This window comes from Danio rerio, chromosome 10 (assembly GCF_049306965.1).
Source record: "Danio rerio strain Tuebingen ecotype United States chromosome 10, GRCz12tu, whole genome shotgun sequence".
NCBI lineage: Eukaryota > Metazoa > Chordata > Actinopteri > Cypriniformes > Danionidae > Danio > Danio rerio.
The window spans coordinates 24,036,256-24,063,202 of record NC_133185.1 but is presented as its reverse complement, the minus strand read 5'-3'; the positions used below and the strand labels follow the sequence as shown (position 1 = coordinate 24,063,202).

The 26,947-nt window shown below is 35.4% G+C and overlaps 1 protein-coding gene across 1 annotated transcript in view; it reads right to left on the bottom strand.

Moving 5' to 3' along the window:
* The window catches only part of lrrtm4l1 (leucine rich repeat transmembrane neuronal 4 like 1), a 318,547-nt gene that overhangs the window by 235,862 nt on the left and 55,738 nt on the right, over positions 1 to 26,947 (bottom strand). The window contains exons 3-4 of the mRNA XM_073913412.1: positions 6,459 to 6,508; positions 5,482 to 5,582 (exon numbers count right to left, since the gene is read on the bottom strand). The gene's annotated coding sequence lies outside the window, so the exon portion shown is untranslated. The remainder of the gene's footprint in view (positions 1 to 5,481; positions 5,583 to 6,458; positions 6,509 to 26,947) is intronic.

Below are 26,947 nucleotides of genomic sequence, written 5' to 3'. Positions count from 1 at the left end.
CAAACAACTGTAGTGAGAAATGAAGCTGTCATGTATCCACTAACACTGTCTTGAAAGGTTAAAGTCTCAATGCATTTGCTGTCGGCAGACTCGGCACCATCCCGGGATTGCACAAACATAAGTGTGGAGGTGAGAGGCGTGTAAGGTTGATTCAGTAGCCGTAAATCTGCCGGAGAATTTGCTTAGCTGCTTTTTTATATACTGTGAGGCTGTTTATTAAGACATTGTGTTGTTTCGTACAGTAAATTCATTCTACAGCAAGGATTCATGTGAGATCTAAGAGACTTGTGCATCTCAGTTGGTTTAAGCCCATTAGCATCTAAATATAAAACACAAAAAAGCAGTTCCCTCCAGTAGCAGAAGGGAATGTTTTCCTCTCTTTAATAAAGCGTAACAGCAGACGCCTACATTTTGAGATGTCGTGGTTCCGGAAAGATGTTTCTTATTCATTTTATTTCAAAGCATTAAAAAAAAAATCATTGAAGATAGTCATAAACCAAACAGACCATGTCTGAGATGAGTCACAACATTTTAAAGTTAGTTTGACAGCAATACATGTTTGTTACTTGATGCTTTTCATAAACTATTTGTCCCATGCCCAGGCTCATTATTAATATGTACCCCTATATAGATATTTGGAGAGCGCAAAATAAAGTCCCAGGAGTTTTTTTTTTTTTTTTGCAGTTTTTGTTTTCAAAAAAAACCACCAGAGGCTGCTGTGTACACTGTGTAGACGTTTATTGGTTGTATTTTTCCTCCAGTTCTTGCTTTCTCTCTCCCTCTCTCTCCGAGCCTGTCATTTTTTCTACGCTGACAGCTTAACAGTCAGGAGACTGGTCTGTCATCATTGAGTGATGTGGCGTGGCCATATAAAAGGGATGGCAGGAAGAGCGGAGGAGAGCGCACTTTTCTTTGATCTTGTTTTTGTATTTTTGGCTGACTTGGTTTTGATTTTTAATGATTTGTTTAACTTTAATTTTGGGTAAAATTCTTTTGCACTATTGAGCCCCCATTTTATTTATTATTTGTTTGTTACTTTGATGGCCCAACTCTTTCCAAAGCTGCCGCTCATTAAGTTCACTCTTTTCTTAGAGAGTAAGGTGGATAGGCAAGATGTTGTACGACTTCCATCTTGCAAAAGCACAGTTAATTTACTGTTAGAGACACCAGGTAAGAGGTGAACACCAATTTTTGTTTTTTTACAACTGGCAGTTGAGAATAGGGAAGAATAAGGCGCACGGCACTGAAGACCTTTCTTTTCTTTAAATGTGCTTTCTAGCAAGGTAAGGGGTTATTCTACAGTGAAAATTGTTTTGTTATACAGGGTGACTCAAAAAGAATACCACAACTTTAAAAATATAAAACTCTGCAAAGAAGAAAATGAGAGCCAAGCTCTTTCTGTCGTCGATAAAGGGAAGCTCTGAAGTTTTGAAAAATGTTGTTAAGTACTCTTCACATAGATTAATTACTCATGTTTTTTTATTAAATACAGATTTTGAAAGTTGCAATATTTTTTTAATCACCCTGAATTTGTTTGATGCTTTCTTTTTGAATTGGCTACTTTGTTAATTTTTTTTTCATTATTGTAAATATTTTATTTTTGTATACAAACATTTGGACATTTGTATAGTTTTCACTTTTGTACATTAAATCACTTTTCACCATGTCTTTTGCTTCCACCATCAATTAATAAATTGCCACATCTTAAATGTTGTTCCTTTTACCCTAGACTAACATCAAAGAGGTTGCAACATACATTTTTTCAGATCTCAAATTTCTCTCACAAGTGTTAATCGCGCCTGCTGTTGTAAATCCATTAGTGGCCTCTGTCGACTGAAAGACTGACCGAACAACCGATCAATCCCTTGACCCACCCCCTTTCATAAATCCAACTTATATATTTTTTAAAAGTAATCCAGGAAAAGAAAAGCCCTCACGGTCACCTGATTTTTTGCCACGTTTTCAGATCTTACCCCGTTCTCACTCTTTTGTTTACTTTACTTTTTGCCTTGTGTTTTTGTTGATTTCTGATTGCTTTCTGGAACCGTTCTTCACTGGACTCAAACCCTATTGTCGCAGTCAACTTCTCTCATGCCTGTTTCATCAAACGTTAACGTTATGTCTGGCAACCAATGTGACGAGCTACTTAAACGCAGTCCACATGGAGGTAAGCGGTCAGCTGGCAATGCAAAAAGAAACAGAAACTTCTGGCAATGTCAACCTGCACCATAGCATTTGTTTTAAAGATTAAGAGCAGCCATACACAGCTCTAATGACATACATTTCACAATGTTGAAAAAAAAATTTTTTTGTCAAAGACAGTGATTACAATTACAAAACAGAAATGATTATTGTAAGTAGGTTACAATTATAATGGTCATAAATAATGCAATGGACGTGTTGCCCAGCCCCTGACTTCAGTCACCAAACCATGACACTTCACCTCCTGTGCACTTTGGGTTCAGGCTTTTCCCAATTTGATATACAGATAAACAGTGACTACTTTTACATGGACATCAGTAAGTGAATTACTTGATTTCATATGAATAAGACAATAATATTGGAAAAAGGACAATAATGTTCCTTTTATTGTCCTGATTTACATATTATAGTATATAATTTGATTAACGTCATTGTGTCACCACACAATTCACGTTTCCTCCAGAGTTTCATACAATTTGGGGTGTTTCATTTTTAATTTGTCAACTTTAACTACAGTTTGACTGATCAGGAACATTTCATTCATGCCCACATGACAAACAAGATATTGGATGCAAGTATGAACTGCTGGAAGAGTTTTAATGGAATTTAATACAACATGCATGCATTTTGCAATGCAGGTGTCTATGCTCCTTCACTGACTTGAAAGGTGCAGAGAATAGTGTCAAACAGCCATGTGTGTTTAGACCAGGGGTGTCCAAACTCAGTCCTGGAGGGTCGATGTCCTGGAGAGTTTAGCTTCAACCCTAATCAAACACACCTGAACCAGCTAATCAAACTCTTACTAGATGTCAGGTGTGCCGAAGTAAGTTAAGCTAAACTAGAACACCAGCCCTCCTCGACCGAGTTCTGACACCCCTGGTTTAGACTATCCCATCACAAAATGCGGCGAAAAGAGTTCATGAGTTTGATTAAGGTATTTACATGTCTGTACTGCATTTCAATAATGCGACTAAAATCGACATACTCCACATGTCTTTATCTGATTTCTGTTTAGTTTATGACATTAATTGGATAAAATTAATTAAAATTCCCTGTTTACATGGTAGACTCTTTGTCAGAGTATTGTCTTAATTATATTAAAATTGGATTTTTGGTGTCTATGTAAACATAATGTATCTCATTAGACTTAAATAAATAAAGTTTGCTTTCATCACCAAAGTTAACTTTAGACCAGTTATCTGCCCACACAACACAAGTTTAGCCAATACTTTTGATACTTTCTGCTGATGGAGGTTTTGTCACTTCTGGGCTTTCAGTGCTATCTCTCTTGATCATGGAAACACTGCACGTCGAGATACTGATCCTTAATCTATTCGGCACTGAATTGATGATCAGTGTTGACCATTAAGCTTCTCTGCATTATCTTTCCTTTTTGATTATTTGTCTTTCTTCAATGACGACCTCTTTATTAGTTTGGTCTAATGCTCAAGCAAATTACCACCAGGTTCCAGATAAACAGATAACAGAGGCATTTAAAAGTGTTTTTTTTTATTGAAATTTTAATACATAAAATTTTCAAGTATCTAATATAAAGTTATTTATATTGTGCTTCGGAATATAAGTCATAAAATATGCTTTAAAAACGGGTTTTCTTTCATTTTGTCTCCACTGTGTGGAGTATAAAATCAAAATGTACTTTAATTGTATAGAAGTGCTTATTATAAATGACGCATGTGTGCACTTTATAATTTTATTTTAAAAAGTAATGTTTTCCTCAGAATCTTTAATCAAAAAACCATAACCTTCCCTCCAGCTTAAAATTACTTTTCTTCACATTGAATGTCTTTAGAGTGGAAGCTATCAGTGCATGTTCTGTTTTTGACAAGCCTTCATGTTAGGCAATGGTTTGAACCAATATTATATGATTCCATCTATAAAATGTTGCTCCTCGTTCTCATCATCATCGAGCATCTGAAAACCTTCTGCAGTGGGTGCCAACAGTGAGGGCAGGGCTAGGTGGCAATCAAAATTTCCTCAATTTTGTTAGTAACACCAACTTCCAACGACCCAATCAAAATCATCCACCACCTTCCATTATTTCTCATTTTAAAAACAGTTTTAATTGCATGTATAGTCATGATAGAGTAAAAAAAAAAGCACAATTTTAACTTCTTATTCATTGCAACTTTAAAGCTCTGCTTTACTGCTCTACTTCACTCTGTTCTTTTTTATTTTTATACTGACTTTATTTCCCAGAACTATGTGCACCAATTCACAGCTGATTCACATTATACAGACTATATACGCGCACTGCAAAGTCTTGATTTGCTCTTAAGCCATTATTAAATATGTTTCCATGTTCTCTGTGTTAGATGTCTGTGCTTTGACCTTGGGCGGATGTTTTGTTGATTGTGGGTTTTGTTGTGAATAACCTTAGATATTGCTGTTTGCTCCTGTGTTTGGATATGCAACTCTAACATCTTTTTCCAAATGTATCAATATGTTTATTATTTGAATATTTTTATGTCTATATATAAAGCAAACAGGCACAGTGCAACAGTGGTTAGTACTGTCGCCCTTCAGCAAGTTTGTCACTGCACTCAAAATTTTTATTTTTTTATTTTTTTTAACTTGTTCAGACTTAATTAAAATGGGCTGAAACAACACAATTCTTCACATTTCATTGGGACAACCATTTTTTTATTTTATTTTTTTTAATTTCCAACACATAAATTTGTAAAAGTGTTAAGTTAAACAATTTGTGTTGGGACAACATTAATGAATTGTGTGGAACCCTGCATTTTTTTACAGTGTGGTTTGAGTTCTGGGTTGGCCAGTTGGCGTTTCTTTGCAGTGTTTGCTTGTTCTCCCCATGTTTATGTGAGTTTTTTTTTGGGGGTGCTTCAGTGTCCCCCACAGTTCAAAGACATGTGCTAAAAGTTATTAGGATGATAAATTGATCATAATGTATGAGTGTACTGGGTTGGGGCAATGGCTGCGAAAAACATATGCTGGAATAGTTGGAGGTTCATTCCGCTGTGGCGACCCCTAATAAACAAGGGACCCTAGGCTAAAGGAAAATGAATGAATAAATGAATATAAAACAAACACAAGTATAAGGTATAATTTCAAAAAATGTAAAATGTTGGATCACATCCCTCAATTAACTAATCTTAGTTCTTTAATTTAGCAATCAAAATTTTTTTTAATAAAAAATAAAAATAAAAAAAGTTAAATATTTGAGTTTCGAAGCTCATGTCTGTAATGCTTATACTTTAGCATATTTCTTTTCAGAGAAATGAATAGGTTTTTACTTACTGAAGAAAACCAATGTGCTCTATATAAACATTGTCCAGCTGACTGAGCTTCATAGGGGACTTGTGGAACAGACTCAATGCCAAGTATTTCTTATGACTGAGCTGTAATTGAATATAAGTGAGGTCAGATAAATCTTTGACTTTGAGGGCACACACAAACACAAATGCTTATAGAACAACTGCATCTGCAGTTCAATGATATAATTACGGTCCCTTTGGGGGCTTCTAGTTAACAAGTTATTATAACAACAAGGTGTAAAAGATATTCATTCCCATTGAAAACTGTTCAGTGTTTGCATGGTTGTGCACACATTCATGACATAATTATATTATTATGATAAAGGCACTATACAAACAATTTGACACATTAAATTGCTCCTGTTTTTGCTTACTGCTAAATGTAATCTTTTATTTAATAATTATAGTCGCTGGATGGACTGCGATTCATCTCATTCAAAATGTACATCTTCCTGCACATCATTTTTAATTTTGTTTGTTGATCTGCTATTCTGTAATGTTAGCTTTTATTAGGGACATTGTTAGCCTTTTCATATTGTTATACCTCTGCCAATCATAATACTGTATTAACTTTGGTTCATTACCCGTTTCACAAACAACAAAGCAACAAAGCAACAAACAACACACTATATTTTATTTTTCTTAAATACTGTAGGGTCACAAGTTTACATAAACGTTTAATACTTTAGTTTCATTCTCCAATAAGTAAAACAAATCGATTTAAACTTTTATTCATCCCCTTAGTTGTAAAGTTTTTAAATTTAGGGTCGAATTTGTATTGTACAATGTGCTTTTGTGTATTATGTGTGACAGGCTTGTATGCTGTAACCGAATTGCCTTCAGGAAATGAATAAAGACTGGCTGACTGACTGATCCTTATCAAAAGTACAGTAAAACAGTGATATTATGAAATATTGTGATTTAATTTAACTTTTATATTGTAAAATGAACATTACTTACCAATGACAGCTGAATTTTCAGCATTAGTTGCAGTCTTCAGTGACATGATCCTACAAAAAAAACAGTATCTAATATACTGATTTGTTCCAGAATCATTGATGGTGTTGCACAACATATCGTTTCAGCATCAATATCACAATGTGTGTGTGTGTGTGTCTGCAATGGTCACATCACAGGATACGCAATTTAAAGTTGAGATTATAGTTGATCACCACAACAGTTGAGAATACATGAGAATTGTGGAGTCAATGCAAAGTATAATCATAACAGAGTTAAACTATATAACTTTCATGTGTTTTAAAGGCATTTGAAGCAATCATAAATAGATTGACTGACTTACTACAATGAAGACCATACAGTTTTATTTTACAGATTACTTTTTTTTTCTTTGCTTTATTGTAATCATTCTTGCTTGCAATTTGTTTTTTTATTTTTATATGTGATTCACATCCTTACAAAATCACCCCAATCAATCTAAATTCAAGATTATTATTTTTTTCGAATTCAAGCCAACTAGTGAAATTGTATTAATAATCGCAATACAGTTGAATTATTAGCCCCCTCAATTATTATTTAAAATAATCCTTAAGTAAGATGATTGCATGGTCATTTGCTTATTAATCATGTTAAATCAATGAAAGCAGTTAAAACATCTGTTCATAAATGCAATGCTATAGGGATTTCCTGGGCTTCTTTGTGGGTGTCACTCGTGATTATTTGTGAGTGTTTTTTTATCCGAGATTATCCCCTGGCCTTTGGATGAGATGTACTACTGATCACACAACCATGCTTTCCTGACAAGATCTGCAAGACAGTTTTTGTTCAATCGCACTTCTAATTTTAATAATTTGTTAATATTAATAATTGCTGGACCAGTCTTATTATTTACCATTTGACACCCTTAAACAACTTGCTGAATAAAAGGTGACTGAACTTTGACTGGTTGCTTTACATGTCAGATACATGACCTTTGAAAAGAAACACATTATTAAATTTTGGCAAAGTACTTTCTTATTACATAAGATATTGGCTGTTTATTATGTCATTATATATTATCTTATTCTATATCCTTAATCTTACCCAATGCCTAAATCCAACTATTAGCTTAACTCTTAATAAGTAACTAGCAAATTAGTATTTTATTGAACTAAAAGGTCTTAGAGATTTTTTTTAATAGCAAGAATTTTATCTTAAAATGAAGTGTGACCTAATAAGATTCTTAACTACAAACATTTGACCAATATCAGCAGGGCTCCAGACAGAGTCAATTGCCACAATTTGAGACCTTTATTTCCTGCTATTGACAGAAAATTGTCAGGGGATGTGCTGCTGTTCAATAGATAGAAAGTGTTGTACAAAGTGAAATACAATTTTATATTAGATATATAACCAAAAACTGTGCTGTGAAAACCATTGAGAAACATTGAAGCTGAAGCATTGTGCAACAGTGATCAGGTTTGAAGATATTTTGTTTTACAACTTTCTTTTGTAACAGCAACCACTAGCAGAAATGTGGAATAACCTGTCCAACTGCTTATTAATGCAAATTTTGAATTAGCCAATTTCATGGCAGCAACTCAATGCATTTAAGTATGTGTACATGGACAAGACGATGTGCTACAGTTCAAACTGAGTATCAGAATAGGAAAGAAAGGTGATATAAGTGACTTTGAATGTGGCATGGTTGTTGGTGCCAGACGGGCTGGTCTGACTATTTCTGAAAATGCTGATCTACTGGGATTGTCTCGCACAACTATCTCTAGTGTTTAGAGAATGGTCCAAAAAAGAGAAAATATCCAGTGAGCGGCATATCTGTGGTGCAAATGCCCTGTTGATGCCAAAGATCATAGGAGAATGGCAAGACTGGTTCAAGCTGATAGAGAGGCAACAGTAACTCAAATAACAGTAACAATCGAGGTATTCAGAAGAGCATCTCTGAATGCACTACATGTCGAACCTTGAGGCAGATGTGCTACTGCAACAGAAGACCACATCGGTTGCCACGTCTGTCAGCTAAGAACAGGAAACTGAGGCTACAATTTGCACAGTCTCATCAAAATTTGACAATAGCAGATTGAAAAAATGTTGACTGGTTTGATGAGTTTCAACTTTTGCTGCAATTTTTGGATAGCAGGGTCAGAATTTGGTATCAACAACATAAAAAGTATGAAAGTATACCTTGTGTCAATGGTTCAGGCTGGTGGTGGTGGTCTAATAGCGTGGGGGATACTCTATTGGCACATTTTGGCTCCATTAGTACTGACTGAGCATGGTGTCAACGCCACAGCCTACCTGAGTGTTGTTGCTGACCATGTCCATCTCTTTATGACCACACATACTGTTTTCTATGGAATGCAAAAACCTCGAAGCTCAATATCTCAAAATCATTCAGAACAAAGAACCTTGTAATTCCAAGGTGATGAAATCTGCAGCAACTATGATGCCATCATGTCAATATGGACCAAAATCTTTGAGAAATACTTCCAGTACTTTGTTGAATCTATTCCACAAAGGATTAAGGCGGTTCTAAAGGCAAAAGGGAGTCCAACCCAGTACTAATAAGGTGTACCTAATATGTATTAAAGGAGTAATGTAGATTACTGTATTTTTGTTAATAATTGATATTAGTTCCATTGGCTGACTTGTTTAACTAGCTTTAGCTTTTTGTTTATCATAACACATGTCATAGAATCCATAAAGTTGGCTACTTTTTTATTATTTTTTTATAGATGCTATTCTTGGTAATACAAATATATTTACAAATAGATCCAAACTCAAGCTAGAGTACCATGAAATCTGTGTTTCTAGGAGATAAAACTCAATATTACATGAGCACCGCACGTCAGTGCCACCATTTGTAGAATGTAATGCCATCAGTGCACAATGTATCTTAATCTTTCCAAACTTGAATGCATTACAAAACAAGAAAACAAACATCAGTAACACTGAAACATTCTGTTCTTTGCCATCTTTAAAATCTTCAAGTATGCCAATATAATATGGTGTTCACACATTGTGACCAATTAAAAGAACATCTTTCAGAATAGGGATTATAGGATAAGTTTTGTTTTGGATCAATAATTGATTTGGATCGATCTGCATAAACAAGTATCAGTTCACACACACAAGATACTCTGGGGTGATTTAAGGCAAACAGATGTGAACTAGATTGATGTGCTAGTGCTGTCACTCATGTGTCTCAGTGGCTCTAATTATTACTTCAGACACTGAGCTGAGAATTATTAATAACCAATTACACATGCCATAAAAATAGCACCTTCTCTTGTTGTCATGGTTTTAGCACTCAGTATAGGTGTATCTCAAAAAGTCATCAAGTTCTTTATTTATTTATTTTTTGCAATTTAGTTCAAAAGAGCAAACTTTCAAAGAATATAGCAAATATATTATTTATATTCTATATCTATTGCACACAACATTTTAGGGGCGAGGCAGTGGCGCAGTAGGTAGTGCTGTCGCCTCACAGCAAAAAGGTCGCTGGGTCGCTGGTACGAACTTCGGCTCAGTTGGCGTTTCTGTGTGGAGTTTGCATGTTCTCCCTGCCTTCGCGTGGGTTTCCTGCGGGTGCTCCGGTTTTCTCCACAGTCCAAACACATGTAGTACCAATGAATTGGGTAGGCTAAATTGTCCGTAGTGTATCAATGTGTGTGTGGATGTTTCCAAGACATGGGTTGCGGCTGGAAGGGCATCCGCTGCGTAATTAACCCCGGATTAATAAAGGGACTAAGCCAACAAGAAAATGAATGAATGACTTACATTTTATTTTTGAGATTTTTTTTTGTTTGTTTGTTTGTTTTAAAGGTGCCATATACTGCATGGATTTATTAAGTAAAACTGTGCTCTGATGTCTACATAGTAGGCATGTGCTTTAGGTAAATGTAAAAAATCTTGAAAAAAATCAAATAAATAAAAAAAACATACTATATGCTCATTTATTGCTCCATAAAATTACCTAAGGGTCAGAAGCTGTATTTTGACCATATTTGGAAGGATCATAAATATTAATGAGCTCTGCTCAGACAGCTCTCTTCCTCTCATTCTCACACACACACACACACACACACACACACACACACACACACACACACACACACACACACACAAACACACACAAACACACACACACACACACACACGCAAGCACACACATACACAGACGCAAACGTACGCACACACACTAGGGTGTGACGCTAGGGTTGTGACGATGAAGAAAATTCCCCACCGGTTAATCGACATGTGACAACACTGGTAATACCTGTATCACCGTGGGAGTAGGGATTTCCTCTTTTCCTCTTTTTTCTACTTTTAAATAGCTTATTAATTGTGTGCGTATAATACTTTCACTCTCAGTTTTGCGGGAATTGCCAATTCGGCATCAATTGTTTGAATGGACGAAAAGGAAACTACAAAAATATCACTGTTATTAAACACATAATTTTTATTAACATAACGAAAAAAAACACAACAATGCTACAGGCTGAAAAAAACGTGGAAGTTGTAACCATACAAATACCACCCATAAAAGCCTAATGTATTATATATTAATAGCTTAGTCCTTATAAACAATACGTTTATAAAATACATTATTAACAAATCTATAGGCTATTGAAGAATAAACCGAATATGAAATGTGATCCTTGCATAATGATCGCAACTAAACAAGCTAGCAATCATTTTATATATAAACTATAAATAAAAAAGAAATGTTAAGAATGGAACATTATGTAAAAAATGTAAAGACTACAGGCTAAATAAAAGCGCCTCGTCAAAACTAAACATCACCGCACACGTGTCAGTTTTCAGCTTCTGCAAAGATCAGACACCCAGATCACACAATCTCAATAAACAACATGTAAATGTATAAATGTTTCGATAAGTATTGTTATGGAATGTTTATAACTATATGATCTCGCTTTTTTGGTTATATCGATACCAGCTTTGAGCTCTCTCTCACAAGCGGCAGTTGACAGGCGCTGCATAAGGGCGTTTTACACTGTCAGTGGCGGAATACACACAGCAAGACGTTTTATTTTTAGTTGCATTTGTTGCCGATTTGCGTGTAGTTCCTTTTGAAAAATACCTTTTATTTTTAAAATCTCTCAATTTAATGTTGTCTATTGAGTAACATAATCTCCCTCAAATCAGATCAGTTTGGTGTGCAGTAAGACTATGACCAACACCGCCCTGTGAGTTAACACACTGCATAGAGGTCTACAGCTCTGGTGTGTTATGAATTGTATGTTTTAAATGACAGTGAGACATGCTACTGTACGTTTAGTTTTTATTGTAAAATATACATTACCCAATACACAGTAAAATAATATTTTGAATGGATTGTCTATTGGCGGCGTATATAGCCGTTAAGCTTAAATAGGCTGAGCGTATTTTCATTACTATTAAAACACATTAATACAAACTAGCCACCCTTTGATTTTTTTTTTCGTTTACGTATGTTTTTATCAAACGAAAAATGCAATGAATTGTTTATTTTGGTTTTCATTTTATTAGAATTAATATAATTAATAGGCTAAATAGCTCCTACATAACATTGGCTTCAACTGCATTTTTACAGATTTCCTACAAATAGTCTTTTTTGGCTCAAAGACATTTATGCCTGTTAATTTCAGTGCTGTATTTTGACAGATTTCGCCAAGTCTTCAGCTTTTCTACCTATCAGCAGCACCAGCCTCAGTTTTGCATTTTAACTTGTGGCATTTCGATGTCTGAATGACAGAGAGATGAGATTAGACCTCAGATTCGATGCGTGGCCGCACGTCACAGTTACTTTATTACATTTTTTAATATTGGCTCATCTAAATGAACTTTTCATTCGATTAAAAGACGAAATATTGCCAGACAGACGAAGCAACTTTCAGTTTTTGAAGAGAGCAGCCTCAGTGATAAAAGATGCGCGCACAAACAGGATAGCCTACACTCTTGTCGGCCTGTTCTTTATTGATTTTTTAACATAATACACATAATCAAGTGCAAAAAAAGAAGAGTTGTACTTTGGAAAAAAAGTGCTCACTGCGGTTGCCACGATGGTTGCTTTTTTTTTTCTGCAGTTGGATTGTCAATGGCGCGGCATTGCTAAATCACTCATGTTTTAATAAAAAAATGTGATCACTCCAAGGTAGCATGTGATTCTACTTACAAAAATGTGCACATGCGCAAATGAATGATTCACTCCATGAGTCATACAAAAGATTTGTTCAAAATGAACGAATCGTTCAAGAACGACCCATCACTGATGCAACATGGAAGAACATGCAGTGCCAGTGTTGTATCGAAATCTGACTCACCGGACAAATCTGACTCCCGCTCGCATGCACGCATGTCACACACCGCCTGAAGCTATCACAGCATTTTTTTTTTAGAAACCTTTTATCGATCATTTCTTCCACAAGTGACAGCAAGAACAAACCTCGAAGCCTTGTCACATTGACAGCACAGCACCTGAATGTGTTCAAGAGAATTAAAAATGCCAAAAATGGGAAGAATTTATACCGCATTTCGAATATGAAACCACCTCATATTCACTGATTATAAGTTCAGTATTTATTACACGACGGTCTCTTCTTTACATTCACACATTTAGCTCTTTGTTCTGCTCTGTTATAATGACTGTTTACACTTAACCAGCATTTCATCACAGCACTCTGAAAAAATTTCATTGATTCTTATATCTATAATCTAATCCTTTACCTCTCCTTAGTTGATATTTTATAAAGCAAGTTTAGTCAAAATGTAAAAAAAGAAAAAAGGTGTAGGATTTTGTACATGGAGTGAAAGACATCTTTATATATCTTCGATATGTGCACTGATTAATAACTGTGCACATTACATAATTACATACATGTAAATAAGTAGTTAAAAACTATATATATATATATATATATATATATATATATATATATATATATATATATATATATATATATATATATATATATATATATATATATATATATAAATATATATAAATATATCACACAACTGAGATATACAGGATTACTTATAACAACACTGTAATTGTGACATAAAATACTGTGTGTTTCATATTTACATTCAATGTGGTTCTTTTCTATCCTACAATACTTTGTGTTGTGTTACTATTTAAGTGTGTTCTTTTTTTGCTTTGACAATGTAGGTATGTTTTCTATGGTACTGTTTACTTTAATATTTGCACAACAGCACAGTACAGCTGTGTATAGTGTTAAGCAGGAAAAAAAAAACCCTGAACTGTATTCTTTTATCAAACATTTTGTTTATAAAATGAAATGTTGTGCAACAGTTTTAAGCAGGAAAAAAACCCATACTGTATTTTATTTATCAAAGATTTTGCGCAGCTGTTTATCTGTAAACAAGGAGGGAAACCCTAGTGTTTGAATTACATTTTGCTAAAAAAAAAAAAATGTTTTAATAAAGTTTTAATACAGGCTTTAACTCAGAAGTAACCATTTATGGGAAAATTCCGGATATATATTGGATATGATTTTTTTGCCCATATCGCCCAGCCCTAACACACGCACACACACACACACACACACACACACACACACACACACACACACACAAAACCTACTCTTAAATAAACACACACAAACTAATCATAATTCATTTGTCAATTAAATATTTTAACAAACAGAGATACCTTGTTAAATCATGTTAACTCATGTAAGAGAGGTTTATTTTACCTACATAGGGTGGGCTATCTAATAAAAACCCATCAGAGCAATATTTTTTTACTCCTGATTTGTGACAATTTAGATTAAACTATAATCAAACTCCATAAAAGAGACAGACAGAGATGTATTGTGTTATGAAAACAGAGTCAGAATATAATATCAACCTGTGGGTAAACAGATGATGTTTAATAAAGTGTACTATTGTTCTTTTACTTCAGAAAGATGTCAGTAAGAGTTATAATACACCATTATTAAACATGTACTTTATACAAAATGTACATTTACTCAGAGGTTTGTCTGTTGATTCATTAAAAACATTCCCAATAAACATGATAGATCAACAAAATATACAATTAAACCTTCCTTTATGCATTTCCAGGGTGGAGCTGAATACATTTATAATCCATATATCCTGCATTTTGCATCCTGACGTGCATTGTGATGGCTTGTGAAGTCATTGCATAGCAATGCATAGAAAACAATCTAGTGTGGCTGAATGTGTCTACTGTTTTCAAAATAAAAGTCCTACACACATAGCAATTTGACGCAGCCTGAGCCGTCCCTATTAATGATCCTATGTTCAACATATCAGTGGCTGCTTAACATTTGATGATGCAGCTGCTTGTCAGGTATATATTACATTGTATGTATGTATGTAACTTAAATAGCTACATGCAAATTGTGGGTGCATGCCCCATGAACAATGCAGTAGTCCGTATTGGCCTGTTGGGAAACAATGGTGTTTGAGGCTCAATGTATGGCCATTTTCAAGTACTGACCTTTCATTATTTGACTATGCCTAGGTATGCCATTGTCTTTACTTGGGCATATTTAACTGTGAAAAGACTATAAAATTCAGTAAACAATATTCCTAAAGAAGAAAGATCAATTTAAAACATACAAAACAGAAATGTCTGAAATCTCCGAAGCATTTTCAATTATGCACTCAGTGCTTGTTCAATGCTTGCTCAATGTAGGGGCTTCTTTTGAACTACTGCTACAATGCGGTGTGGTATGAAGGTGATTAGTCTGTGGTACAACTGAGGCCTTTCTGAATCCCTGGTTGCTTTGATGGCTGACTTCAGCTCATCTGTATTGTTTGGTTGCATATTTCTTATCTTCCTTTGGACAATAGCCCATATGGGGTTCAGGATAGTCGAGTTGGCTGGCCAATCAAGCACAGTAATATCACGGTCAGCAAACCAGTTAGTAGTAGTTTTGGCAGTGGACAGAAGCAAAGTTCTGCTACAAAAGAAAATATGCAACTCCAATGGGCTGCTAAAATGATCAGAATTGAAAAAGAAAAGAAAAAAATTTGTATTTCAGTAACAATTTTAAAGTTAACTATAATGTATAATTATGAATTATATATATGATTATAAATTATATTAATTTTAATTGACTATGGTATTAAACTATAATGTATTACTTTTTTCCTCACTGGAAACCATTTGCATTGTGAAAAGAAACATAATGTGATTCATTGCTGACCTCAACCCAATTAAAATTGCTTGGGGCAACATTATAAAAGTAGTTTCTCAAGCAAAACCCAAAGTTCACAGGAGCTGTGGGATGCAATGTGTTCTTCCTGAGCTAAAATCTCACTTTCTAGGTGCCACAAGTTGACTTTATGCAATGAAGATGTGCAGCTGTTATCAAACAATGATTAGGCAGATAAATATTAGTTCAGTGATTTGAACAGAGGAAAACTGCAAAAATCTGTATCATGCTTGCATGGATAGTTCTCCAAAAAAAAAAAAGAAAGACAATTCTGCCATCATTACTTACCCAAACCTGTTTGAGTTGTTTGAGTTTTTTGTTCTGTTGAACACAAAAGGAAAAAAATACTGTAGAATGTTAACACCTATAACCATTGACATCCGAAGTATGTGTAGTCACTATGGATGTCACTGGTTCCAGATTTAAAACATTTTTGAAATTTTTAAAGAAATCAATTAAAACAAGTTTTGAACAAGTCATGGTTGTGTAAATAATAGCAAAATTAACTTTTTTTTTTTTTTTTTTACTGAGCCAATAAAATTGCAGTTGGTGCATTTTTAATCAAAATGGCAGATATCCACCTGTGGTATGGAAATGGTGATAGTCGGTGGTTTAAAATACTGAGGAATGTTTGGAATTATTAATATTTCTAGATATTCCGTTTCCAGGAAAACCTGAAATGTTAGATCCCCTTCATCTGGAATTCATATAAAAACCTGTAAAGATCGTTTGAGCAGATGGCTTCTCTGTAGTAGCCTACACAGTTTCGGGACATTTAGTTCCAACACAGTTAGCTCATGCTACTTTTACAACTTTCCTAAATTATTTAAAACTACAGACATGCATTCGCAGAAGTACAGAGTGCAATTTTTCCCTTCCTGCATCATGGATGGTTTTGTCACTGGTTGTCGAGGGGATTCATAATTTACAAGATTCCAGTGTGCAGAACTCTCCCACTTGAGAGTTTAACCGGATTGACCATGCTTTCCTTTCTTTTATTCTTAACTTTTGTGATGCAGCAATTAATCAGCCAGTCATTTAGTCAAGCAGGTGAAACTTTGAACCAAAATAAACATAACAGCACTGTTAGAAGTTTTAAAAACTCAAAGTCTTTTAGAAATGTATTAGAAGTAAATTTCTTGTGCATTCTATGATGCTGTGGTGTTCATGGATGAGAGGAGAGCATGAGACTGATTCCTGAAAGACCCCAGAGACAGATGAGTTTCTCCATTGCTCCCATGGGCTCTTCTGAACATTATACCTGTCAACACTCCTGTATTTAAGACCCATCTCCCACCACCCTCCTGTTTTGTTATTTCTCCTGGAAAACTCCCGTAGTGTCAAAAAAAAAAACACTCCATAGTATAAATGTTGGCAGGCTGAACATCCGCCAGTGACCCACTAAGACCTGCAGCTTCTTCACAATGGACATCTATCGTTCTCAACCTTCTGTCACCTAGACTGCACTGCACAATATGTTTGGCCAGAAAAGTTTTTTAAAGTTTTTTTTTCCCCTTCAAGTTCATTAATTGGTGTAGTTTGTCTTGCTTGGTTTGGGACATTTGGAGCTGCACATCAGTGAATTTGCTCTTGAGTATTTGGCTTTCAGTAGTGACATTTGCATTACACTGAGCTGAACTTAACTGACCAACTAAAAAACTGGACTAAAGCAGTTTCAATTTACTAGAACTTGCTTTCCCAAAAACTATATTGTAAATTGACCTATAGAAACAACGATGAATTGAATTGCAGCTTAGCTCTTTAAATGTACCTATTAACAATGTCGTGATTCTGTGAAAATTAGCTTGTCCTTAATATTTAATCAAAAACCGTTACTTTCCCTCCCCTCTGAAAACAACTTTTCATCACTTCTGGTCATCTAAAATGACTTTAGTAGATCTATAAGTGCAAGTCTAGTTTCTGCTCTGCCTTCGTAGGACGCAGTGGTTCTAACCAATATATCACTATTCCCTCAGTAAATTTTAGCTCCTTGTTCTCATCATTAACAGACATCTGAAAATGTTCTACACTATAAGGTGCCATGGAGGGTGAAACATTTTCCTCCATTTTGTTAGCAACTGCCATCTTCCAACAATCCAAATGGTTCCAAAATACAAAATCATGCACCACCCTATAATTGTTCTCATTTTCTCATTTTTGAAATGGTTTCAATCTGACATGTCTTTACTTCCATTTCATGCTGAGTGTAAATCAGGATGATTTGAAGAAACATCTATAAGTGAATTCAACATCAATTTTCTGTCTTGTAATTTCCATTTTAATGATGTGGACTCTGCATTTCCTTTACATTGAGAATACTTTTTACAACTATTGCATATCCTCTCTATCTTTTGTCTATTTTATCTGTTATTATGACTAATGTTATCCATAGATAAAAAAAACACCAGCACAAATTAGATTTTCCTAGTAATGGGTTGTGGCTAGAAGGGCATTCGTTGCGTAAAACATATGCTGGAATAGTTTGTGGTTCATTCCAGTGTGGTGACCTCTGATTTATGACTAAACCAAAGAAAAATGAACAAATGAAATTGATGATATCTGTAATGACGACTTTGAGGAATGTGAATCCATTTGTGAGCTTTTATTTAAACACAGCAAGGCAACGCAGGGACATAGACAGCCAAGGACAAACAGCATAAACTCAGTAATAGTAATGCAGGCTATGGTAAGAGCAGGCAGCTTACAGTCAGGAACAATGATACAGGCGTTGGTCAGGGCAGGGAGCAAACAATCAGTAAACGGGCAAGAAGGCAGTCAGTAATAAAGAGGTAATTAGAAGATATAGGAAACACTCAGAAATGTTTGATAGCAAAAAACTGTCTTTGAACTGAGCCAGTATTTAAACACCATGGTGATTGAAATCAGGTGCAGCGTAATCAGTGCCAGGTATGTGGTTAATATTCGGGGGATGAGGGTCTCTGTTGGTTGGTGAGGGGATATACTGGAACCGAATCGGTGACAATATCTCTATTATGGCTGTGCGATACGGAAAAAAGGAACATCACGATTTTTTTTAACATTATTGCGATTTCGATTTAATCACAATTTTGTCGCAGACAGAATGAATCTCAGTTTACAGTGTGAATCTGAAAGATTCAAACGAAAAACAATTAGATCTTTATCAAAGACCTGTAGCAAATTATCTCTAGAACAGACCTGTGGCAAAACAAATGTGTGTGTGTGTGTGTGTGTGTGTCGTCAAACTCAAGTAAGGCTAGGATGTTCTGCTTGATCAAATATCAGAAGTAGTTGCTTGTGTGTTCACAAGTGATGGGTAATGAAACTCGGTACCTTATTGTTATCATTCATTCATTTTCTTGTCGGCTTAGTCCCTTTATTAATCTGGGGTCGCCACAGCGGAATGAACCGCTAACTTATCCAGCAAGTTTTTACGCAGCGGATGCCCTTCCAGCCGCAACCCATCTCTGGTAAACATCCACACACACTCATACACTAGAGACATTTAGTCTTTGGACTGTGGGGGAAACCGGAGCACCCGGAGGAAACCCACGTGAACACAGGGAGAACATGCAAACTCCACACAGAAATGCCAACTGAGCCGAGGATCGAACCAGTGACCCAGCGACCTTCTTGCTGTGAGGCGACAGCACTACCTACTGCGCCACTGCTTCGCCACTTTATTGGTATCGATGCTAAATTATAAAAGACCAAAGTATCGATAAGCTCTAACGTTAACGTTTCTGCTGTTGGTACTGGAGAATTATTGCTGAATAAACATAACTAACAGTAGTATAATTTAACTGACCAACCTTTTCTGATTTGCGAGATTTATATTCGTCTGCACAGTTGGCAATCTCAAATGAGAAATGCACTTGTTTTCGCTCAATAGTACAATGGTGAGCGGGTCAAGTATAAAAGCTTTCACAGTTCTCGGCTCTGCGCACACACTCAGGGGAGGCTCGTGCTAAGCGCACACATAGACTCACGCTCATACAGCTCGTAAGCTTGCGGAGTGGCCGAGAGAAACAAATGGGTTGTATTTCCCGAGTAGACACTGAAAATGACACGTGCAACAAACGCAACAAGTTGTTTTCCTGTATAAGTGGAAATGCAAGCTATCTGGCTAAGCATCTTTCAAAAGTGCATTAACTGCAGTAGGACAAATAAAAAGTTTTCAACTGCCTAGCTAAAGGTGCATGATCCACATCATTATACTTGCAGTCAATCACATAAGGTCTCTCTAAATTAGTATAATATTAAAGTTTAATATACACACACATATGGTTCCACTGAATACAGTATTTTTTTCTGCTGTAGGCTCAATAAAAAAATGCTTTCATATTTACAAATATAGCCTATGAATCGCATAATAATAATCTATGCTTATTAGGAAATTATTACAAAAACAGCTTATTTTTAAATTGTTAACTCCCAAAACAGCTTTAACTCATTTATGTGAATGAGTTAATGTAAAATCTTAAACATTATTTGATTATTTAACTGCATTTTGCAACTCAAAGAAGGTATTTTCAACTGCAAAAGGCGCAATAAACCAAGAAAGATCCTGACTTCTGAAAAAAAAAGCCATGTTTGTCTTTTATGGCAGAAGAATGGTTAATTTTCCCTTAAACCATTGTACATTCTTTAACGGGATTATTATTTTTTTTTTTAGTTATTGGTTTTGCAGTAAAAACATAATAATAAAGTGCTGTTATTTCTGTTAATAATTTTTTTCATAAAAAAAAAACATTACAAAAAGTACCAATAAGAGAACTGTTAAAGCACCAAACCAATAAGTCGTATCGATAAAACATAGTAATATTGTTAAAACCTTAACGATACCCATCCCTAGTGTTCACAGATTTATTTTGTCATAGACCTCTTTGCTGCCGTAAAATAGGCCTTTCACATATTGCATCTTTTGTGCGCACAAGTCCATTATTTCCAATGGAGGCACGTGGATTGCAAGCACACAATTAGAGCGGCACACTTGTGTATGCCAGTTGCACTTAGCTGAAAAATTTATTTTCAGACAAACTTTAAACTGAACTTTTCATAATGCCGCACCGTGAGTCACGTAACAAGAACTGACCGATCAGCTTCATACTTAGTTTGGGATATACACATCTCAGACAAACACACAACACCAGAGCACCAAGTGCTTTTTAATTTTCTCCATACATAAAACTTGTATCTGAACTGCAGCATTGTTGAGTTGTCATCCTCTGAGAAAACGGTTGTTTACCGAGCAACGGAAAAGGAGCAACTGCAAAGCATGTTGAAAATGCTAAAGGAAGTAATGGTCTTTCGATCGGTCCACTTGCTTTTAGACACAATATATGATTAACTTACAAATTACCTGGTTCTGCCATAAAACAGCCTTCCTGTATCCAAAGTAACTTAATCCCATACCACAGATGTTGACATTCTTTGCACCAAGTCCTCCTGTGCTGAACTCATCATACCTGTATGCATAGGCTATTTAGTCACCTGTTCTCACGCTCTGTTTAGGCCTGTAAAGTCAAGTTTACAGTATTATAAATGAAATATATATAGTGCATGAGTAGGTGGATTTGCCGCGGATCAACCTGTCACATACGCTGCAGGTAGGCTGAATGATAATCTTTTAAAAATATGTAATTTAGGCTATACTGATATTTGTTCATGCAAAATTAAACACCAGAAAATATATTGTAGGCCTATTTTAACAGCTAAAATACAGTTAGCATATTTTGTTTTGACTTCTAGCTCATGGACCTAAAAAAGAAAATGTAACCTAAAACAAGTTATTAAAATAGGCTTAAAAGATAACTAAAATGAAGGGTAGGCCTAGTAACCTAATAGTTTATGATGGTGTTTTTACAAATGCCAACCAGACAATTTCACAACAAAAAAAAAAGAAAAAAAAAAAGAATTTTAGTTGTGTTTTATCCATGGCAAAAGTTTCACAGTAATAACTGTGAATTTAGGTATTTTAATTATGTATTTTTCTGGCTACACTAATGCCTTAAAGTGTAACTAAGTAACACTTGTAGCTACTATTTTTTAAATAACAATAGGTTGTAACATTTAACTTTTTTCGAACACTGATATTAGTTGGGTAATAGACAGTTACCGCGACTGGGGTTGAGGGACAGGAGACAACAGGAGGTAAGATCCAATATAAGGTTTATTCAATGTCAGGCAAGCATTGGTCAAATCAGGTGCAAACGGGTATGTTGAGGCAGTCCAGAATCGTCGTCAATATAACAGGCAATAGGTCTAAAGGCAGGCGGCTAAACAGGATAACAAGGAATGCAAAGCTAGGGTCTAAACACGGATAAACAAGACAGGGAGAAACGCTTCGTAATGTCACACTGGGAAAACAAGACTCGGCCAACTGGTAGCGTGAGAGAGTGGCTTAAGAATGGAATCAAATCAGTCTGTGAACAAGGTTCAGCTGGTGCTTGTAATCAGGAGATATGAATGAGCAGGCGTGCGTGTCTGGGAGCAGTGCATGTATGAATGTGTAGTCCTGGGGAATGCGGAAATGTAGTCCTGAGAGTTCATGAGAAAACCAGCGATCCTCTGGGAAGCGATCGCTGGTTGTGTGACATAGACTATGTGAAGCATGATGACTCGGTTATTCTGATTTCACTATATTTTTTTATTTTAATTTATGTTATATTTATTTTATATTATCTATTTGCCCAATTTAATTAATATCATTGTATCCAAATACTTAAAAAATAACACTATAAAATAACACTATAAAATAATAAAATTCTAATATATTCCGTTCTTTATTGTTTTTAGAAATTATCTCAAAACTTTCTTATCAGCTGCCTTTGTAAAATCAAAGTTCAAAATGGCTTAAAACGGCTTAATTAATTTATATTATACTGTATATACCTAAAACGTTATAGCTTTTGTTCACTTTATATTGATTTATTTAATGTTTTTATTATATCTGATATTTGTATATCTCTAAATGATTTCAATATAGCTTATAAGCTTTTATCTAGATCTATGAAATTGTGTTGAGCCTACAAAAGTGGACACGTTTGTAAAGTTTTGTTTTTCTGTTGTATTCATATGTATCTCTTTTGCCAGGTCTCTCACACACAAAATACATGCATCTAAACACGCATGTTTAAAGGTTCAGGACACCCTGGAGAACCTTTTTTTTATATTAACAGATTTGTGTGTGTTGAGCATCAGTTAAGACAATGTTAGCACCTGTCAGCTTTAATTGTGGGGAAAACAGGATAATTTTGAGCTTTTGTCAGCTAATTTCAGCTTCCGGGTTTTAAAATAATTTTTGGGGCGGGATCAAAATAGGCGACGTAGCGCAGTACTGCAAGTGCAGTAATGACGAGTCGGTTTCTCATTATTATTCATAGCGGAGTTTTCTTATCCTATGAGAAGAGCCGGCTGCTTAATTATTCATGAGAGCACGTGCTTTCCGAAGGCAGACCTGCCAGTTTCAAGCAAGCTGTGAGTGAGACACAGACCAACGGCACATAGCCGTTCATGAAGGCTCGTATGTGTTTGTTTCCATGATCCACGTGGTTTGTTGCATGTTTTTTCCCCGCGATCCTCTCAGGGCCAATCATACAGCAAAGCTGTGTGTGTGCTGCAAGCATTTTTGTCGGGAGAGCAGCACGAGAATTAAAGAATGGCAGACGCGGTCTTTCATCAGGAGTTAGTTTACATTCAGACACATCGCCATGCTGCTGTGTTTGCCTAAATCCTCTATATTACCAGCAGGGCTAATGGTTAAAATAGACAGGTCAGGAGACCTGCTGCACTGAGTCTACATTCAAGATCTATAATTTAGACACAGGGATCGAGGGAGAATCCTCATAGTGTTTACATGAACACACTTATCTTTATAATGATATAAATTGTGGTTATGTGTATATGAAATTACGAATAACAAATGTTGCAGGGCATTAAATTACTGCTTATTTCTTTGCATTTTAACTTTGTGAACTATAAACTCATGCGTCTCACGGTTTGTGTTTCAGTTTGTGAGCTAATTGACAATAACAGTTGTTCGCTCCCCTTCTCCCCCGCTGGCCACGCCCACTCCTGCCCGATGCTCGCGGAGCTCCATGCTCATTAATCATGCATCTTTTGAAAAAATTCTGAAGTAGACTTTAACTGAAAGTGGGGGGTGTCATGGCCCTTTAATGCACAAACAGGCCCATTAAATATGTCAAAAACAATTGACAACTAAGTCAATGGAAAATCGGTTGTTCCTTGCACCACCTGGTGGCTATTGCATAAAGCATGAACATGTTTTTTTTTTTTTTTTTTTTTTTTTTTTTTAAGGGGGCATTTGCAACTGCAGTACTACGCATGAATGCGCATGACAAATTCTAGTACTGCACTTGAAGTAACACTTTATGCACACGCTATTCAGTCATGTTCTCGCGCTCTGTTTAGGAGCAATGTGTTATGCTTGGTTCAAACACTATACTGAGGGAAAATTGTGCTTTAAGGCGATTTACAAATTGTGCATGTCAAAGTCGTGATTTCTATACAATTTCTATTATTTGCACAGCCCTAATTTTCATGAAAATTATGCCATACAATATTGATGAGAATTAATTTCCACTTTGGTAATTGCTATTGTGTATATTAGGGATGCACCGATACCGATACCAGTATCGGGTCGATACTTGGTTAAAATACTCATTCTCGAAATGGACATGAAAGGCCAATACCACGCAATGACACCACTCAAAGGTAATTCCCTACATGGATGTTTTTTTTTTTTGTCCTACCTGACTTCAATGTCCTAATGTATTAATTAGTCTAATGTATTATATATTATTAACTTAGTTCTTATTAACAATCCGTTTATAAAATACATTATGAATAAATCTTTAAAAAAAAAAAAAAAAAAAACTAAAGACTACAGGCTAAATAAAAGCTTCTAGTCAGAGCTGAACCTCTGCGGTCACCACGTGCAGTTTAAGATTAGACAGCCTATACAGATCACACAATCTCAATAAACATTTCATGCAAATGTATAAATATTTCGATAAGTATTGTTAATGGAACATTTATAACAATATGATCTTGCTTTTGGTTATATGCCGGCTTTAAGCTCTTATGCGCGCTCTCTCTTTCTCTCTCTCACCAGTGGCATGCGCTGCATACGGTGCAATACTAACAACCTCAGCATACAAGATGACAGGTGCTAAACTCCACTGGGCCAGTTTGATTTGTTGCCGATTTGTGTGTTGTTCCTTTTTAAAAAAAGATCAGATGTGTGGCCGCACGTCACAGTTACTTTACTGCAATTTTTGAATATTGGCTCATCTAAATTGACTTTTCATTCGATTAATAGCCGAAATATTGCCAGACAAATGAAGAAACTTTCGGTTTTGGAAGAGAGCGGCTTCAGTGATAAAAGACACGCACACACACAGGATACACTCTTGTAGGGCTATTCATTATTGATTTTTAACATTAAACGCATAATAATCAAGTGCGAAAAAAGAAGAGCTGAACTTGACAAAAAGTGATTACTGCGGTTGCCACGAAGGTTGCTTTGTTTCTCTGCAGTTGGCTTGTCAGTGCTAAATCACTTTTGTTTTATTAAAAAATAAGATTATTCATGATTAAACATTGTGAGTGATGGTCCTGTGATTTTTTAAATAAGAGTAGGAATATGCGTTGCGTATTTATGGCTATTGTGACTCTATAAGATAACGTACAATGCACACAATATGTGTATTGTATAAAGTTGTGGATGTCATGTCAGGATAACTAGTCCTTTAAATGTCCTTGCCCAATCATTAATAGATATGGTCTGGATTTGCAGAGTTAACAGCAATGTGTGTATATTTTTGTCTTGGAACAGCCTTCTGTTAAAAGATTGTGATCATCCTTGCTACAGGCAAAATAAATAAAGAAATGAATAAACTTAATTGAAACCAAAACTATGAAGTATCGGTATCTGTACTCTGTATCGCCAAGTACGCAAATTAAAATACTTGCATCTTTTTGTAAAAAAAGTGCTATTGGTGCATCCATAGTGTTTATATGTGATCACACTACTTTCTAGTAGTCTGTAATGAACATCAGCCCATATATTTTGGCACTCAGGAGGTAAGAGATCCATCCTATTTTTATTTCTATTATTTTACCCTGATCTTTTCCTATGCGATGCCAGCGGTATTCCAGTCAAGCACATTAACCTCAGCAGGGGCATGTCACAATCGACACACATGGTTTACATAATGTAAATGGGTCCTCACTGACTCACAGATTGCTCACAGCTTTAAATTCAGACTATTATTTGCAGCAGTTCAATATACATACTTAAATTAATGGGATTCTTAAAAACCATACTTTGAGAAACTGCCATACTGATTAGCACAGTCTGGGCCTCTGCTGAAGTTTTAAAAATACCAAAAGGCCTCCTGTTATACTATTACTCTGGGTTTCATAGTTCTTCTGACAGACTCATTGTACAGTAGATTCTGCTGAATTTGGAGTATGATATGCCCTAGAAAGAACAGGAGCCCATTTATCATTTATCTTAGTCTAATATTAAGAACTTTTTGTGTAATTCCTGGGCATTTGCTCAAAAGAGTCTGGTCTAGTGCTCATATAGCAAGCCAAAAAAAGGATGTTTTAAACACAATGGCAAATAAAAATCCTTTACCTGTGTGCATCTTTTCCAATATCCACTTTTAATAAGTTCCCTTATAATGTCAAGCACTTTTGTTCTGCTAGTGAAAGGAACTCTGAAGGGAAGCATTAATCATTAAGTGGATTTGGCTCCGTCATGCCACTGTTTCTTTGTTTTTCAGAGCTTGAGTCGATTACATGGCAATTCACAAGCTATTCAATGGAGTGACACTTGTATAAAAAGCATGCAAAAACATTGCAATTCATGGAGGCAGTGACCAGAATAGCATGTAATTGATATCTTTTCAATGGAATTACAAGTCATACAAGAATAAAATGTCTTAAACATGCCAAAGAATGCACTGATGCATTATGTTTGAATTGTTCTGATATCTAAATAGAGGGTATGTGGCTTAAGTAAATCCAAACATTCTGCAGAAATTGTTTTATATCTCCATTTACATCCCTTGGAATTGGAACTAGAATGGAATGTCAATTTGTACCTTATATGAAAGGATCATGAATATTAATTAGCTCTGCTCTCGTGCTCCTGATGCTCACACAGTGTGATGTACTCTAAAATACACACTAAGAGTAGGACTCTTGTTTTCACGATCCGTTTCCACAGCGTATTTTCAGTTTTTGTATGTTACAGTTCTGTTTTCACAATAC